General features: G+C 38.2%; 1 protein-coding gene across 1 annotated transcript in view; it reads right to left on the bottom strand.

Moving 5' to 3' along the window:
• The window catches only part of zfhx3b (zinc finger homeobox 3b), a 450,580-nt gene that overhangs the window by 269,382 nt on the left and 162,698 nt on the right, over window positions 1-18,500 (bottom strand). The window contains exon 4 of the mRNA XM_062028101.1: window positions 9,285-9,637. The gene's annotated coding sequence lies outside the window, so the exon portion shown is untranslated. The remainder of the gene's footprint in view (window positions 1-9,284; window positions 9,638-18,500) is intronic.

The raw sequence follows: 18,500 nt of genomic DNA, 5'->3' as shown, positions 1-18,500 counted from the left end.
TCCAAAATGCTAAGCACAGAGGTGCCAGACTTCACTCTTCACTATTATTTTTATTTTGGACATTTTGTTTTCACAGTTACACATTTTCCTGCTTGGCAAAACACAAGCAGAAGACCCAGACTCTCAGGAGAGTAAAATCTCAATTAAAGGCTCTGCCAAATCTAATGCAAAATAGATAGTCAAAGATTACCTATTTGACAATGCTCCAGTGTTTTGAGTAATCTGCTGCAAAACGCTAAGTCTCTTTTAAGTTTTGAACTGAACTCGAGGGCCAGTCTGGTGTCATTCTCGGGCTGAATTTAGCCTGTGGTGCACCAGTTTAATAGTTTTATGGTATATTCCTGTATTTGTCACTTAATATACATGTTTTAAACTACATACAACATATTAAATGACAACATTTGTGATTTATTAGGTAATGATCATGATACAAAGTCAAAACAACATTTATATAACATTCACTATGAGTTAGATATATGTTTAGCCAGCAAAAATCAGTTTATATATTTATGTTATAGTTATACTGTGTTATAAGCATGCACATTAGCGAGGGGATGCGCAACTCCACAGAACACATTGTGTGTACGGTAGTCTGGCTGTCTATTGAACAGGAGGCACAGGTGTTTTAGGGGTTATCAAAACAGAGCTTGATGGGTTCCTTCCCGCTTGGCTTCACGGTGTGTCAACACGCATTCACACACGTGTGACGGACAGACATTAAGGGCAGTATACGGCCACTTTTAATTCCGTGAAACGTGTGGTGTGCTGAATAATTTGCAATGCTCCAGCGGCATCCCTGCAACCGGGCGTCAAATATCAGCACACTTGTTTTGATGTTTGTAAGGCAAAAAGATATCAACATGAAAAATTGTCTTTGGATTCCCAAAAGGTCACAGCCCCGCCCGTGGTCAAATGACAGTTACGTGATGTTACTCTTCATAGCTCAGAGGATAAAACAAACACAAACACATGATACACAGTGGCAGATACACAATTACGCTCTCAATTATCAAGCTGCTGTCTAGCTTGTCCAAAGATACAATTAGTAGTACAACTAGTAAGTTTGCGATGCCTAAATTGACCACTTTGTGATTTGGTCAACAGTCTCAAATACAGACAAAAATAAGAAATTCTCTGAAATATTTTCCAAGTTAGTGCCACTGTCGGGGAGGTATTGTGTGACTAGGCCTGGGCTGATATTCGATGAGTCATTCAACCCACGATAAATTAAAATTAAGTTGGTAAGTTTTCCAGCGTCGATAAATTGCCATGTGCATGCTTAAAGAGCATTCACGCTTTTCATCGGTTTCAGTAGCTTTAGCGAAATGAAAAGCAGAGGGTGAATCATTTTGTACTTCATTAAGTGTCTGTGACTCTTTGTGAGGCGAGGCGGGCCACTGGCCCACTAGCATCACATAGTGCAGGCCTGGTCAACCCTTGGCTCCCGAGCAGCATGAAGTTCTTTGCCTGGTTTCATGCGGCTTTTACGTTCATATCGAAGTTTGTGTTGTTTTTTTTTTAATGTGCATATGCAGCGAGCGATAAGATCTGCAGGAGCAATCACTCTTTTGCGTAGGTCTTCCTAACAAACTTCCTTTCACATCCTACCTCCCCGGATTGTAAATAATCAAATGTAGATACTTATTCTTATGCTCTCTGATCTCGATCTCTATGTCCACTACTTGCTGTACATATCCTACCAAGTCAGTCCTACACTGTTCCAATGTCCATTTCTCTGATGATGCAATTGTTGATGACTGAAGTGTTGATAAAAACCAAACCTTAGTACTACCGTATTAAGATAAAATAGTCAAAGAACCATCATTCATAACTGTTCTTTGATACGGACTGACTGACTGGCGCTAGCTTGCTATCTAGCTTAAACGCTAACATGCAAACAACAGATATCATTCCCCCGTCTAAACTTGGAGAAACACATTACCGTTTAAACAAATGAGTGACAGTATTCACATTAAACATAAAGGGCGTGCCGGTTTTGCACAAAGTGATCGATAAACTCAACAGCGTCAAGTTGAAACAGATGGACACAAACTCCGTTAAACAGGAAGTGCACTCACGTGATGTCACATGAATCGGAAGTGAAACAACTTGATCACCTTTTACAATTTAAAATAGAAGATAAGAATATTTAAACACACAAATACAAATAATATAGCTCTTATAAGCCAAAACAGTAGTTGATGTTTCCTCTGCCAAGAAAATAAATTGTGTCTTTGTATTTTAGTTATTTAAAAAAAATGGTGATGTCATATGATACATTTTTTCATCAAATTAATCACACACTAGACCTGTTATTAATGTATATTTATTATGGGTTATTATTTGCTTGCATAGAGAAAATGTACTTAAGAAAATACCCCAATATTTGGATACCAATGCAATTTTGTAGTCATTTTGAAAGTATTTGCAATAATATTGCAAAAAATGTACAGTTACTAATCGATAATGTAGTAAACACACTTGTAAACAACTTAACATAGTGCACCATTTAAATCTGCATTTACTCTTCTTTAGTTTAAAAAGTTGTTCGAACAAACTAGCTTATTTACCTTTTCAGATATTAATGCGGATTTATTTTTTTGGCACAATGCGACCACAGTCCGTTTTGATGACTTACAGATGTCCAACGTTCTCCAGGAAGCAAAATAAGTTCACATTGAGTCCGTAGTTTATGCTCGATGCTCTTGTGTGTGTAGTACAGTTGGTTATCCTTGATGTAATTGTGCCTCTCCAAGGTATATCAGCTGTGGTGATATGAATGACATCTTCTTGGAGGACTTGGTCTTCAAGGATGTTAGATGTCCTGCATGTGGTGGCTATCCGTTTAGCAAAAGCATACATTATGTTTAACTTAACTGTACTACTTTTGTTGACAACATTGAATCAGTAAACTTTGCCAGCGTAGCGTTCTCCTCCTCTGATGCTAGCATGTAACTATCAGTGAGAGTAAAGCAGAAGCACCAGCACCGTCTTTGCTGAGGACGGTGCTGGTGCTGATGCTTGCTTTCACCTCAGAGTCTCCAAGACACAAAAAAGTCTCGGAGAGACAAAAAAGTATCCAATATCCCTGCAAAAAAATGCTAGATTTTTCGCTAGTAGCTGTTAACAAAATAAGTTGCCAAGAGGATTGGCAACACTGTCGGCGCCATCCTGGAATACGTGTTTCGCTTTAAGATTGTATTTTAAACTTGATATGCTCTGATGATAAAAACGTTTGTCGCTGCAATACCAACAAGTTACCTTAGTTTTGTCCAAAGTTCTGTTTTGAAGCAAAATTGGTTGCCTCTCATCATGATCACAGACTGTGTAACAAAGGTTTGCGTCTTCCGGGTTAAACATTTAATTAATCTTCATTCATATTTGATGACGTGATAATTGATTTATGACAGCTGTAAAAAACATTTGCATTTTAATTTATTTGTAATTAATCGCAGTAACGTACTTGCTTGCATAATTTAAAAGGGAACTTATTATGCAAAAACAACTTGTCTTACTTATTGTTAACTGTTTTTGTGTATTTGGTATCTGCAGAAGTCCCCAAAATGTTTTAAAAAATTGTGGACTCATGGCAGAGGTATTTATAAAACAATCTTTCCTTCTTTTGTACTTCCTTCAAAAGAACCGTTTGGACTTGGTCCCATTTGTGAAGTTTTTTCCATTGGTGACATCAGTGGATTTCTCCATATATGGTTTATCCGTAGAGCTTTGTGCGAGGCCGTCTTTGTAGTCCAATGTTGTAGTCAATAAGCTTTTTATTTTGTTGTGGGGCAAACTGGCTCTGACATGGACATGCATCCTCCACCGTTGCCATTTCTAATACAAAGTAGCGTATAGTTCTAATTTATATCTGTCAGTAGACTCGATGTGGAAGTACTGAAAATCATAACATGGCTGGCGGGGAGAAGACGCTGTCAAAGTGGAGGCACGTAAATATGACCGCCCACAAAACGGTGCATCCTGAAGACCGTAAGAAAGCGGCTTGAAGATTGTCTGTAAAACATAATCCACGCAAAATGTGGACCAAATAACCACCATTACATGTTATGTAGACCACAAGAAAGTGTTTAAAATGTTGAAGAAGAATCATAAAATGATCCTTTTAAATGTACTTTTTTTAAAGACTCCCAATATTTTGGCAAATATGTAATTTTAATATTAGAATGTCATACACGAACATTCCTTAAACATTTAATTGAATGGACGTCGTTAATTTGCTAAAGTAACAGTATTATGTAGTCTTGTTGGGGTATTTTTGAAGCAAAATCTGCTTTTACAGTATATGCCATGATGTGTTGTGATTAATCTCGCGTGTTGGTTTTGAAAGCTAAATTAAAATAAAAAAAAAGCTGAAAGATATTTATATGGCAACAATTTAGTATGGGGAACATATTCACTATTAATTAGTTTCTTATTAACATGAAAATTAGTAACATATTGGCTCTTAATTAGTCATTATTAAGTACTTATTAATGTCTTATTCTGCATGGCCTTATTATACAACCAGTAAGCCATTAACTAAGAGTCAATAAACTCAGAATTTTTGCTTATTAGTAACCCTAACCCTAACCCTAACCCTAACCCTTATAATGTCCCCTAGTGTCCGAATAACTCTAAATGAAAACTTTGTTACTTAGAATATGTTCCCCATACTAATGTGTTACCATTTTTACTTGTATTTATATGTTTATTTAGTATTTCCAGGCATAAACTTTTTCAGCAATCATAATTAATAATATTAATACATTTTAATCTAATAATATTGAGTTGAACAAAATCCACTGAATCAACACAATCTTGCAGGACATTTTAAGAACAGATAAGTACTATTGTTACTTCATTATTCTAGCAATTGCATGCATGAGCTCCTCCAAAAATACACATGTTTCAGCAACTCCAAAAATGTGGCTGTTTTTTTTTTTTTTTACCAATTACATTTTTGCATTTAAAAAAGGGGGTAAGTTTTGTGAAAACAGGCCCATGAATGCATTGTGATACAAGATAATGAATGAATTATTACTGGGGTATCAAAATAAAGCTGTCTGAGACATGTACTTGTAAATTTGGGAAAGCGTGTAATAAGAATGATAACTTGTGTCTTGTCTGTTATTTTGATCTTATGCATTTGGATATGTGCAAACGCATTTCCTCAGGAAGAAAGACGGAGGTGGAGCGGTGGGTCACAGGAAACGTTTTTCTTTTTTTTTTACCGTGGTCTGTTTAGAATTGTAAATGTACCGCATAAGGCCATGCTGTCAAATTATATATATATCTATCATGTATGAAATCATGCATGTCTTTTCCTCTAAAAAGGGAAGGGCTTCCACAAAGGGAGCAACCCCTCGTACAGAAGAACAGCGTGCATGCAGCCCTCATGAAAAATAAGCAAGTGTTGGAGCCCTGGGCGAGGATCGCAGCTCCATCAGCACACAGGCCAGGAGGGAAGTCAGCCCCCCCCCCCCCCCACACACACACACACAGGAGCTCTATCCACTACTAACTCTGCTTTGTTGTGACACAGCTCACCTGAAGCCAGACTTCCTAGAAAACAAGTCATAGATGACGTTATTAATCACTGTAGCTCGACAACAGCTACTTCTCCGTTTTCAAATTGCTTTTTTCATCCCCTCATCAAAATGCCTTGTCTAAAGATACAAAGCACGAAAGAATCACCTCTTTCATTTTTTTATACCTTAGTTCACTGCTGAATGCCGTCCGATCCAGCAAAATTTTGTCAAATAATTTCTCAAAACACAAAAGAACAAAGGTATATTTCTATATATCTTGAATAGATAAATCATTGCCTGTGATTTTAAGCTATTGCCTGAGAACACATTTTTAAAAAAGTACAGATGTCTCTCTTGCATCAAGTAGAATAATTCAATATATACCTGGAATCATGTGCTGTCAACTTATGAAACAAGCCAGACGCTAATAAAAGTCAGAGCGTGAAGCCGGGTTAAATCAATTTCTAAGTCACTCAGAATGGAAATAGTCATTTCACAGCTGTGTGCTGTGAAGCCCAGAGATGCACAAATCCATCAAAAGGTACAACTTTTGAATTTTACCCAATTCCAACAGAAGGTACAACTTTGGGATTCCTCCCGATTCAAGCCATTGTACGCAAGCCGACTATTATATGCTTGTTTACAACAAAAAAATACTTTGTTTGCTCAACACACCAGGATAGAAGATGATTTACAGTAGCTACCATTTGTAACAACAAAAAAAAAGTTACGTTTTTACCTTCGCAACTACAAAGAAATGCTAGCGAAAATTGCAAACTGTGTGAACATATTTATATCCAGGGTGTACACCTATACACGCACACACACACACACACACACACACACACACACACACACACACACACACACACACACACACACACACACACACACACACACACACACACACACACACACACGCACACACGCACACACGCACACACACACACACACACACACTCACACACACAGGCGCACGGAATTGAAATGAGATCGAACTATTAAAGTAGGAACATCGCTCACTAGGATTCACTTCACACTGGTAGTGGAGAAATGATCTATGTCGCAATATCAGCATCATATGTTGACATAGTCTGATGGAAGGTATGTTTCTTTATATATATCCATGACATAGACATTGTGATGAATTATGAATGTATTTTATTTTTGGTTTATATTTTTTCGATGGGATGAGGCAATTATCTCTGAATGTTCTGAATTCCTGTTTCCATGCAAGTACTGAGCAGAATAAGGGCGCCTGTTGAAGTTGTGGAGACATGCCAAGATGTACAGTAGTCCTCAAACTGGGGCGTAGCACCAAATGACTTCGAAAGGGCCCCCCCATCCCAGCTTAAACCCAAACGTCGCCGCCCCATATACATTCACACTTGGTATCTTTACATGCACTAATAAACAAATTATTGCATGGGTTTGGTTCAAATCAGCTTTTTAAAGATGTAAAAACTTTGAGGTTTTTGACTTTTATAGATGGTATTGACATACTGAGAACATATAAACCCTTCTAAATATTTTGTTTTTGTTTTTAAAATAATTAAGTTTTTGGTTTTACAAAAAAGTGCAAACAAATTCAATATAAAGTGGCTAGAATATGAATGTAAATAATTACTGCATATACTGTATATACCTTCAGAGTATAAAGTAGAGATTATTACATTATTATTAGTTCATCTCCTGGGGGTTAAGTTTTTAAAAACTGGAGACGCCTCTGTTTTTTAACTTTTAATCGAGGGTCTTTGAACGCCCCACAGTTACGTGCAATGTGATGCAAAAGGGAAACTTAAAACTTTCTCCTATGCGCCACAAATTTATCGATTGTTAACCTTTCTTTTATCACTTCATCCTTGTTCCAAAATACTGGTGCTGTGTGTGAATGCTAAAAGGCATTCCAAGCTTGATTTGCTGCTATCAAGGTGAAACAAACTATTTCCTACTTTTGATAGAGGGTGTACCCTCTATCAAGCGGGGGCCATTTTGATATTTTTTATTTTAAAAACCAATACAATATATGTATAAAAAAGATACATTTAGGCCTCCACTCAGGCTTAATCCCGGGGACCCCAAAGGGTTTTGGTCCAAAAAAAAATAAAAAATGTGTCATTATTTAGTATTATTATTATTATTATTCTTCAAGGTTTAAATCTCTAGATCAACATTAGGTCTGTCTGTCAATATAACGTTTTTAAAGATTTAAGTTGTATGCCATTTTTGTCAAGGAAAACTGTGTTTTCTTTAATGGAAAAAAACACAAAATATGCAACATTTTCCCACTAATAAAATTTTAAAGTGGAATATTTGAGATTATATAATAATTGGAGCCTTAAAAAGGTCAATAACTCATAACAACATTGATTTTAATTAATATTTTTTTGATCAATGACACTTAAAAAAAAAAAAGTCCCACTAAAATTATTGGGGATTCAAAAGAGTAAATAAATCCGACATTTTTTTTTACCTTTACCACAATAGTCTCAAGATCAACTTCAGATCTATCCGTCAATTATAAGTTTTATTGTTGTTTATGTTTTTTGTTAGTCCGTTTGAGACCGTTATTTAAAAAACTTTGTTTTTTAAATGGGAACCAAAAAATATACAACATTTTCCCCCCAAAATATCTCAAAGTGGAATATTTAATGTGAAGTAAATGGAGCCTTGAATAGGTCAATAATTCATAATGACATTGATTTTGATTCATTATTTTTTTTTTAAGAAAGAAACTGCCTGCATGGCAGCTTTGTGTTATTAGAGTAAATAATGCAACATTTTCTTGTTACATTTCACCTGTTTACTCTTTTATAACACTTTTCGTATTTTTAGAATGTGCCGTGGGGCCGTTAAAAAAATACCTGCGGGCCGCAAATGGCCCCCGGGCCGCACTTTGGACACTACTGTTGTAGATACACAACATTAGGCACACTGGCACACTTACCAATCGAATCCGACTCTGCATAAAAATGTCACTGCATGTCCCACGTCGTGGTAGTAGATGAAAATAATACTTTATCCTACGTTTTTGTTTCCTCGAGAGCTTGACTTACTGTAATGTCTAAATACATCCAACTCATGGTGATGTCACAGCGTAGCCAGATTGCAAAACCCCGTGAACAGAGGCATCAAAAACTGCGTGCAAGTTTACGCCAAAATGCATAACTTATGATTTGACGCTTCGGCATTGTTGAACATGAGTATCCAACATTGTAACAACATTCATAAGTCAAAACAGACAATAGTCATCATAGGTCCCCTTAAAAAAAAAAGCATGCTGTTTGTGGTCGCTTTTGACTAGGATACTGGTCTACTTGCCAAAAATAAAGGCAGTGTCAATCAAAACGTAGAATCACTTTGTTTGAAAAGGCAAAGCTTGGTCTTATCAAATTGTACAAGTGTACCAAAAGTTGTGCATTGTATAAAATGTCGCAACAGTGACACTAACGAGGCCTTTAAGTGCATCTAGTCGAACGCAGTTTCTTGTGCATTGGCCTGATACAGAGAAAAGAGGTTAAGAGAGAGGGTCTATTAGCCAAACAACATCCTCATACAGAGTAAGCAATCCAAAAGGAACAGACAGGTAAGCAGAGCATGAAAGTGAGACATTTATCAGCCAGTATTGTGTACGTGAACACAGAAGGGGAGCTAACAATGAGGAAGACAGATACTCGAGATAAATAGCTACAAAGCCCAGCAGAAGGTAAAGGGCTCAGAGTTTGAACAGCAGGGGGAAAAGAGATGGTCAGGCCTTACCTGATAGGGTTTTTTGGTCTGTCTTGCTACCACACGGATGCCTCCCTGGCGGCGTTCTCTTTTCAAGTGTCCGTTTGAAGCCGGCCGGCCCAAAGGTCGAGTCCTCCTGGTCACAGTAGGCTTGTCGAAACAATTGTGGCAGCTATTGCTAAAGTCCTCACTTCTATTTCTTCTTTTGTGTGGCGTCAAAATTGTACAGGCGAATGTAAAGCTATCAATGCGGCGCCTGGGCACCTCAAGATGTTTTGGTTATACACTCCTAGAAGTCCAGGTGTTCCCAGGGTGTTCCAAAGCTATACTAGGATTTAGGGACTCCCAGGTCCAAGAAGGACAAATCAGGATGAAAGCATCACCTGCAATGAGAAACAAAATATAGAACATGCTTTTTAAACATTTGAATACAACTAAATTCAAGTCCTATTTGAGTACAAACTGCAAAGCTAATCAGCAGTTCAGTTTATGTATATTTATTTGTGAGCAAATACAAGCAGACAGCTGCTTGTGATTACATTCAATTTCTATTCTCATGCCGCTGTAGACTTTAAAAAGGAGGAATGACAAATATTTCCGGTGAAACTTAATTTTCTTGTAAGCGGAGCAAGACATATTCCTGTAATAGCATGCATAATTGGCTGCTCTGCACCGGATCGCTCTCACATGACAACAAAGTCTTATAGACAATACGTATTTATTCTGCTGTCAATTCCAGAAGAGGGAAAAAGTGTTTTTTAAAAAAAGCTTTTGAATTCCACATTGGGCCTGGTTTGTAAAGCAGGGTAAATATGCTTGTCATGTGTTCCAATAGAGATTTAGTGACAGAATATAGATGGGAAAGGGAAACACACTTTGTGATAACTGAGTAGCTCTTTTGAAGACACTTCCATATGGAAACACTGCACGATTATTTTTACCTCTGTGGTTTTGACTCAAGTTAAAACCCCACGTTTAATTGTTCCCAAGAGCTCCTATTGCAGCGCTGATAAGGTGCTTGGGGAACACCGTTTAAAATCCAGTCAAAAATAACTGTGCTTGTTGGCCACAGGTTGAGAAGAGTGACAAAGACAGACTAGACTAATATTGAGCTTACATCCGAAAGTAAGTTCTCGGCTCTGATTGCAATGTGTGCTCAGCGTTTCTTAATGCTTTTGCTTTGAAATATCAATTCCAACAACGATTACCAGCCACCATAAATACAGACAGCACAGTACATTAGTAGTTAATCAATAGCAAAATTAATTTTATGACTGTTTCGTCAGCAGTTGTGGCTGACAGACAAAGTATCAGCGATAATTTGTCGCCTCCTCCTTTTCTCCGTGGCTCAGGCCGAGCCCAACGCTTCAAGGTTTGCCAATGCGACCTGTGGGAGTGTGTTTGTTGGATCAATAGCCCACCCACAGCAGCGCCGTGGGCCATCCCTGACCCAGCCCATTGATCAGGCATCGCTCAGCTGCCAATGGCCGCAATGTGCTGCCTGTGACACTAAGCTAAAACAGGAGCGCTGAGAAAATGGGGGATGCTGAATTGCCAGTGGCAGCCCCACAGCACACCACAGATAAAAGTCAATTCCACTTAACCAAATCATTGACGACTAAATAGTTAGCGCGCACAAGAATGCGGAGAGTCACTGATGGCAGCAGCTGGATGGCTGTGGGGATTTGCGTGACTATGACCCTATGTCAATGGGCCATGAGCGGACCTTCAATTTGTGCAGGTAGCATGACCCCTGCCTCCATTGTATCTGTTCATTTGGACACCTTGCTGTCAACAATCAGCATATACTTAGCAGACAAAACATTAGGTACACCTAAAGAGCGCCAGTGAACGAGCTGTGTCAAAAAGCATGCTTTTACAGAGCAAATAATGCTCAGTGACAGTGTAACCCCGGATTTGCGCTGGATGCGAAACGGCTGCTGAAAGAAACCGCCACAAAACAGCACCGCTATCCATAGTCCGGCAAGCCCCACCGCCCTTAGGTTGCAGCTCCGTCGTGCAGCGAAATAGTGAAGTGAAGTGAATTATATTTATATAGCGCTTTTCTCTAGTGACTCAAAGCGCTTTTACATAGTGAAACCCAATATCTAAGTTACATTTAAACCAGTGTGGGTGGCACTGGGAGCAGGTGGGTAAAGTGTCTAGCCCAAGGACACAACGGCAGTGACTAGGATGACGGAAGCGGGATCGAACCTGGAACCCTCAAGTTGCTGGCGCGTCCACTCTACCAACCGAGCTACGAAATCTCACGAATCCGTGCAAAATCATGTGATAAGGGAACCTGTAATAAAGCGAACAACAGACAGTTTATTCTGTCCATCCAATGGAGCAGAAGCAAATAAACTGCCATTAATAACAGGTGCATTCAGTTTTGACTTAACCAATTTTATTTTTTGTAGGAAGCAACAATACAGTAACATCAATCCTACAGGCGAGCTGTCACAACAACCACTCACCTGCTTCCCCCATCCCTGTATCAGCTGGTGTTTGACACAGGCCCCCATGTCCCCATATAGCTGCCTGAGCTATGCCTGTATATTTTTTCTTTAATTTTGGACATCCAGAATCAGCATGGCCACATCCAGTTGTGTCAATTATGAAAACATTTGATACGTTGACTTTAGGATGTTTCGAAGTGTAAAATATGATCCACCTTTAAAACTCAGTATTATTATTTGAAAGTAAATTGGATGATTTATTTTGTGTTTGTGCATGATTTCCTGTCCAACACAAGCAGATTTTAGACTTGCCCCATCTTAGCTGTCTGAGCTCCTGCAGCCTCACTGCCCAGGCTGAGCATTGAGGTCTGCAAACAAACTGCTCCTGTCTTTCCCACAACACTAGAAGGAACAGAGCCTTTTCTGCAGCTGCCCGTAAAATCATGGAACCATCTACCTCTGCACATTTGGGCTGCTCAAACGTCAGAGCATTTTAAAACCCTGCTAAAAACTCACTTATTTTCACAAGCATTTCGCAAATAACACCTTGGTTTTATAGTGTTTTACATCAACGGTTTCTATTTTTTTGCTGTTATTTTATTACTGTTTATTCTGTTATTCACAATTTATTGTTTTTATTGTCTTGTGTGCCCTGTACATAACTTTGGTCAACATAAGTTGTTTTAATGTGCTCTATAAATAAAGCTTGACTTGACTTGACTTTAGCTAAATTGAACGGATTTCTTGTGGGGTCTGGCAAATATAGAAGCTCTGCGTATATTTAGTGCTGAAATGCAGAACGTCAATAGCATGTTGGTGACGTTCCGCAGGCGGTGGAAACTGACACATTAACTTGAAGAAAAACGGAAAGAGTCCGCACCGTGTAGGTGCCGTTCCGCGGCCGTTTCGTATCCAGAGGAAATCTGGGGTAAAAGGGCATTAGTATACAGTCGTCCATCCCTACATCACGCTTCAAATATCACGGCTTCATTGCACCGCAATTTTAAAAAAACAAACATATTTGTCTTGTGTTCGGTGGCTAGCAATGCAGTTAATGGGAACAATCCATTCGGCCTCTAAATCACTCTAAAAATGCATCCAAAAAACGCCATCATTACTTTATTTATGTTCTGTAGCCTGTTCAATAACCAAGCTGTTTCACCCTCGCTTCATGCTTGCTAAGCTTATTTAACCAGTAGTTCATCCTCCGTATATTCCGTTTAAAAATATAAGGTTGTGAATCCTCATTTGTCTAAAAATAGCCATCTTCGTTATCTATTGCGAAGTCTGCCATGATTAGAACAACTTTTAGATGGACTTCGTCCTCAACCCCTTCCTCGTCAATAACACATCTCCACACTCTGAGACTTTGACATGAGCGATGCGAACAACAACAGCTGAAATTAGCATTGGACATCCAGCGCAGCACTTCAGGCTAACTGAGACTGCTAACAGCTATCAGCTATCAACTGCTTTCTCGCCAAAGTAGAGAGTGTAATAGTGTTGTGTCGTTCGCGAACGATTCGTTCAAAAGAACGAATCTTTTGAGTGAACGTACTGAACCGAATCACTTCATGAACTGATTCGTTCCTTTCTCAGTTCAGTTGAGCTCCGCCGCGACCATGCCGGTATGAGTGGAACTGGCGCATTCTGTGACTCACTGAACCCTCGACGTCGGCGAACGATGCAGCCAATGAGAGGGCGGGGGGAGGGACTGAGCGAACGATTCGTTCACCGCGGATTAACGACATGAATCACTCAGTGAACGTCAACGCTCTCGCTCTCTGCTCTGCTTGCCCCAATGCCGCGAGTGATTCTCCCCCCGTCGCGGGGATATGTTTCATGCCATTGGCATCCGTTCTCCATTCATTCTCCAAGCTAACGGCTAATGTTGACTCAAGCCACATGAAAACAAACACACGTCCCCATTATCTCAACACATAAAGTTAAAGAAAATCCGTGCAGGCTGAGCAGCAGCGACGCGAGGGGGAGGGGCGGAGGGTAACGTGTAGGGCAGGCTGTTTTGAGAAGATTTAAAATAAAAATATTCGGTGAACGAATTTTTTGAACGAATCAATTTAAGGAACTGATTCTAGTGATTCAGTACAGTCAAAAGAACTGCCGATCCCATCACTAGAGTGTAACTCTTTTCACTTCAGCTCTGACATCAGTAAGAGAGCTTTGACTTGAGCAATGTGGAATGACCACAAAACAACACAATGCCAACATCACAGCTAAGGATCGTAGCTGCGACTGTCAAGTTGACCCCGTTTTTGCAGAACAACTTACGCCTGTGGTTTCAGGATATGGAAGCCCAGTTCTAACTCAGAGGATATTAACCAAGGTGTGGCAAAGCATTTTTATGTCGTGGACATGTTTTGGTGGCTAGGTAATGGGCAAAGCAAACCCCTGGGTTACCAGTGAGTATTCTAAATGACAGTAGAATACACTTAAAGCTATTGGGTGAAACAAGTGTAAAGGTGACTATATGGGTGTTTTTAATGGACTATAATTATGTTGAAAAAACATATTTAGAAGGTTGTAAACATTTTTTAATGCTCTACCTCAGACAATATTTGGTTTGTTATTGGTCATGTGAGGTCCCATTAACCGCAATAAACCAGGGACGAATCTTCTGTATCAGCTATTGTTTTAGCTTTCTTTCATTCATCTAAATAAGATGAAAATGTATTCTTATATTAATACTACTCTGATAGTCTTACTCACATTTGAGAGTCCTTATTTTTTGTAAATGCAGTTTTCATTGTTTTTGTTTTTCCCAAACAGTAGTTGCATGCCATATTGCGCCGAGAAGCCAGAGCTTAGCGACCCTCTTTTGTTGTTAAATGCTACTTTTTCCGTAATACTTTGTCTCCGTATAGTAAACGGACAAAGACAGGTGGATAAGATGAAAGCAAGGCCAGCCATTGTTGAATCAAGATCGGGAAGGGACTACAAACTGAAGCTTTTATTGCTTTTTTTAGGACGTCGACATATTGTGCAGGAATAGATGGTCTGTTTGTATGCATACTAACATCCTTCCGATCCATCTTGGTTTCAGTCATTACCGCTTCATATTAGGGTAGTTTATATGTCACTGTACCAGTCCTTTCACTTGTGAATGTAATTTTGTGACCACTACCTCGTTGTGCATTCAACTCCTATCTAGAGCTCCATATCTCTCCTAGTAATTGCTGAGTGACAGAAAAGCAATAGTGACCACTTCATTATAAAGACAGCCAGACTGACTGGACACTAGCCTATTGGCTTTAGGTCACTGTGACCAGACTGACTTTATCTCGCCCAGGTTGTCAAAGGGTCACCCTCCAGAATCTATAAAGGAATTTTACTGGATGTGCTAAATGGGGAGGCTATCCAGGAGGGTCTCCTGACCTGGGTGTGCTGCTTATATCAGGTATTGATTGCACTTTGTCTCCTTCAGTTGAGGGTGGAGTTATATGGTAATGTTAATCGTACATGTCTTAAGGACTTCAATAACAAGAAATGTAAGTGCAATGACAAAAAAACACGGTATATCCTCTTTTGGTGTGAATTTCTGTCACACATTATCTCATTGCATGATGAAAGACAACACTAATTATCATTAGTTTGACACATTCGTCAGGCTGGCTAATGTTACTTCAGTGAGGCCACTTATAGATCACACACATTTCTTGATTTCAACATATAAAGATTAACCTAAGCTCTATCTAAATTACAATTACGAACATTTTCTTGGGAGCAAATCATGGAAACACAAGGATTTTGAGCTTTGATGTACTTCGCTGCAAAAAGAGTGGTAAGAAGAAGGTGTCTCCGTAATGGAAAAAAAAGGAAATACCACACACATATATATATATATATATATATATATATATATATATATATATATATATATATATATATATATATATATATATATATATATATATATATATACAATACAAGCCAAAAGTTTGGACACACCTTCTCATTCATTATTTTCATGACTATTTACATTGTAGATGGTCCCTGAATGCATCAAAACTATGAATGAACACATGTGGAGTTATGTACTTAACAAAAAAAGGTGAAATAACTGAAAACATGTTTTATATTCTAGTTTCTTCAAAATAGCCACCCTTTGCTCTGATAACTGCTTTGCACACTCTTGGCATTCTCTCGATGAGCTTCAAGAGGTAGTCACCTGAAATGGTTTTCACTTCACAGGTGTGCTTGAAGCTCATCGAGAGAATGTCAAGATTGTGCAAAGCAGTAATCAGAGTAAAAAGGGTGGCTATTTTAAAAAAACTAGAATATAAAACATGTTTTCAGTTATTTCACCTTTTTTTGTTACACATGTGTTCATTCATAGTTTTGATGCCTTCAGTGACAATCTACAATGTAAATAGTCATGAAAATAAAGAAAACACATTGAATGAGAAGGTGTGTCCAAACCTTTGGCCTGTACTGTGTATATATATATATATATATATATATATATATATATATACATATATATATACATATATATATATATATATATATATATATATATATATATATATATATATATATATATATATATATATATATATATATATATATATATATATATATATATATATATATATATATATATATATATATATATTTGCGCTGTGAATCTCTGGGTGCCACACGATTCAATTATTGGAGGTAACGATTCAATTCAGAATCGATTCTTGATTCAAAACTATTCTAGATTCAAAATCAATACTTGTTTAATAAGATTGGTTGCCAGTTGTATTATTAACTACATTTTTTCATAAAATAAACAGCTCTGTGTGTGTATATTACTTAAAAGAAAACTGTTTTTTTCTGATAAAATTCTACCCAAATATTTAATAAAGTCTAAGGCAGGGGTGCCCACACTTTTTCTGCAGGCGAGCTACTTTTCAATTGACCAAATCGAGGGGATCTACCACATTCATACATATAATTTATATTGATTTATTTATAAAAGAGACGTTTTTGTTAACAAGTTAAAGGTGTTTATTGATAATACAAGCATGTTTAACACATATAGATTCCTTTCTTTCATGAAGACAAGAATATAAGTTGGTGTATTACCTGATCCTTATGACTTGCATTGATTGGAATCAAACAGTGGTGCTGATAACGTCCACATTTTCAAATGGAGGAGAAATAAAGTCCTCCTTTCTGTCCAATACCACATGAAAGTGGTTGGTTTTTGGCATCTTATTTGTCCAGCTTCCATACTCGTTTTTATACACTTTACAAGAAATACATTGACGGCAAACTCCGTAGCTTGTGTGCGCTCTGGCTTCCTGAGACTCTTATTTTGTTAGCGCAGGCTCCTGCTGCTTCATCCTTGAAGCAGCACTTTTATTGTGAAGACAGGAACTGTGCAGTCGGCTTTTAGGGTTTTGACAGCAGGTACGGCGCAAGAGTCTATCGAAATAAAAAGTGTTTCACACCCTCTTCTCTGTCATTTTTTCTTAATAATGATCTCGCTGCAATCAGTGTCATCTCACAAGACGCTCAGGTGCCGTGAATGTCAATCAAGTGACGAAAGTGACGTCATAGTGAAGATTGATGATCGCTCATTTTTAGGTCTGTTTTTTTAATGCCTGGCTGGCGATCGACTGACACACCCGCTATGATCGACCGGTAGCTCGCGATCGACGTAATGGACACCCCTGGTCTAAGGCAACAAAATAAGTATTTTACACATCTCTTTTCTAAAGTAAATATGTCCAGCAGATATGGGTATCTACATCAACAATATGATTTGCCTGAGTGGCTGGACAGGACAGATTAAAAAATACAAAAACAATGTTTTTATCGTTTCTGAATCGTACAAATAAGAATCGTGGTTCATTCGAAAATCTATTTTTTGACACCCCAAAACATGATTAAATTAATCGCACATTTGAATTTGGATTAATCATGACTAATCACAGATTATTACTCGCTTGCATTATTTTTATCAATTTAAAAAGACCCCAATATTTGGACATGAAAACAAATGTATTGTCAGAATGTCATAAAGGAATATTTTGAAATATTTTATCTGAATGCATGTCATTTATTTGTTAAAAACTTGCTAGCAGTTTTATCCACTGCAAGGTCCAGTCAGGCTTTATTTTGAAGCAAAATTTGCCAAGACGCACATCAGTCAGTGTCTCCTCATTCTTTTTTGCACTATCTTATGCATTGACCTGATCAGTGATCGTATAATAACTCACACCTTTCTGGTAACCATCAGTGGTTAACGTGGTGGAGCATGTATAATATCAAATTAAAAAAAACATAAAATAGTAATCGATCGCTACTGGACTGCTTGGTTTGTCTTGGAAGACTTTTTGCCGCTCATCCTAGTAAGCTTTATCAGTTCATGCTCATAGACTTAGATTGGTCAGATTTAGTCCAACTGCTGGTGCCAAAACCCCAAATATTTATACTCCAAAAACCAGGAGGGTGTGCCTAGGAAAGGACGGTTTCGCCCGATCGTAGTGAGAAAAAACAACTGTTTTGATGTAGATACTTATTCTTATGCTTTCTGATCTCTCTCTCTCTCTCTCTCTCTCTCTCTCTCTCTCTCTCTCTCTCTCTCTCTCTCTCTCTCTCTCTCTCTCTCTCTCTCTCTCTCTCTCTCTCTCTCTCTCTCTCTCTCTCTCTCTCTCTCTCTCTCTCTTTCTCTTTCCACTACTTGCTGTACATATCCTACCAAGTCAGTCCTACACTGTTTCAATGTCCATTTCTCTGATGATGCAATTGTTGATGACTGAAGTGTTAATATCAA

The sequence above is a fragment of the Entelurus aequoreus genome, linkage group LG02 (genome assembly GCF_033978785.1).
Source record: "Entelurus aequoreus isolate RoL-2023_Sb linkage group LG02, RoL_Eaeq_v1.1, whole genome shotgun sequence".
Classification (NCBI taxonomy): domain Eukaryota; kingdom Metazoa; phylum Chordata; class Actinopteri; order Syngnathiformes; family Syngnathidae; genus Entelurus; species Entelurus aequoreus.
Note: the sequence above shows the minus strand (reverse complement) of the source record. Positions and strands in the feature narration are given on the sequence as shown.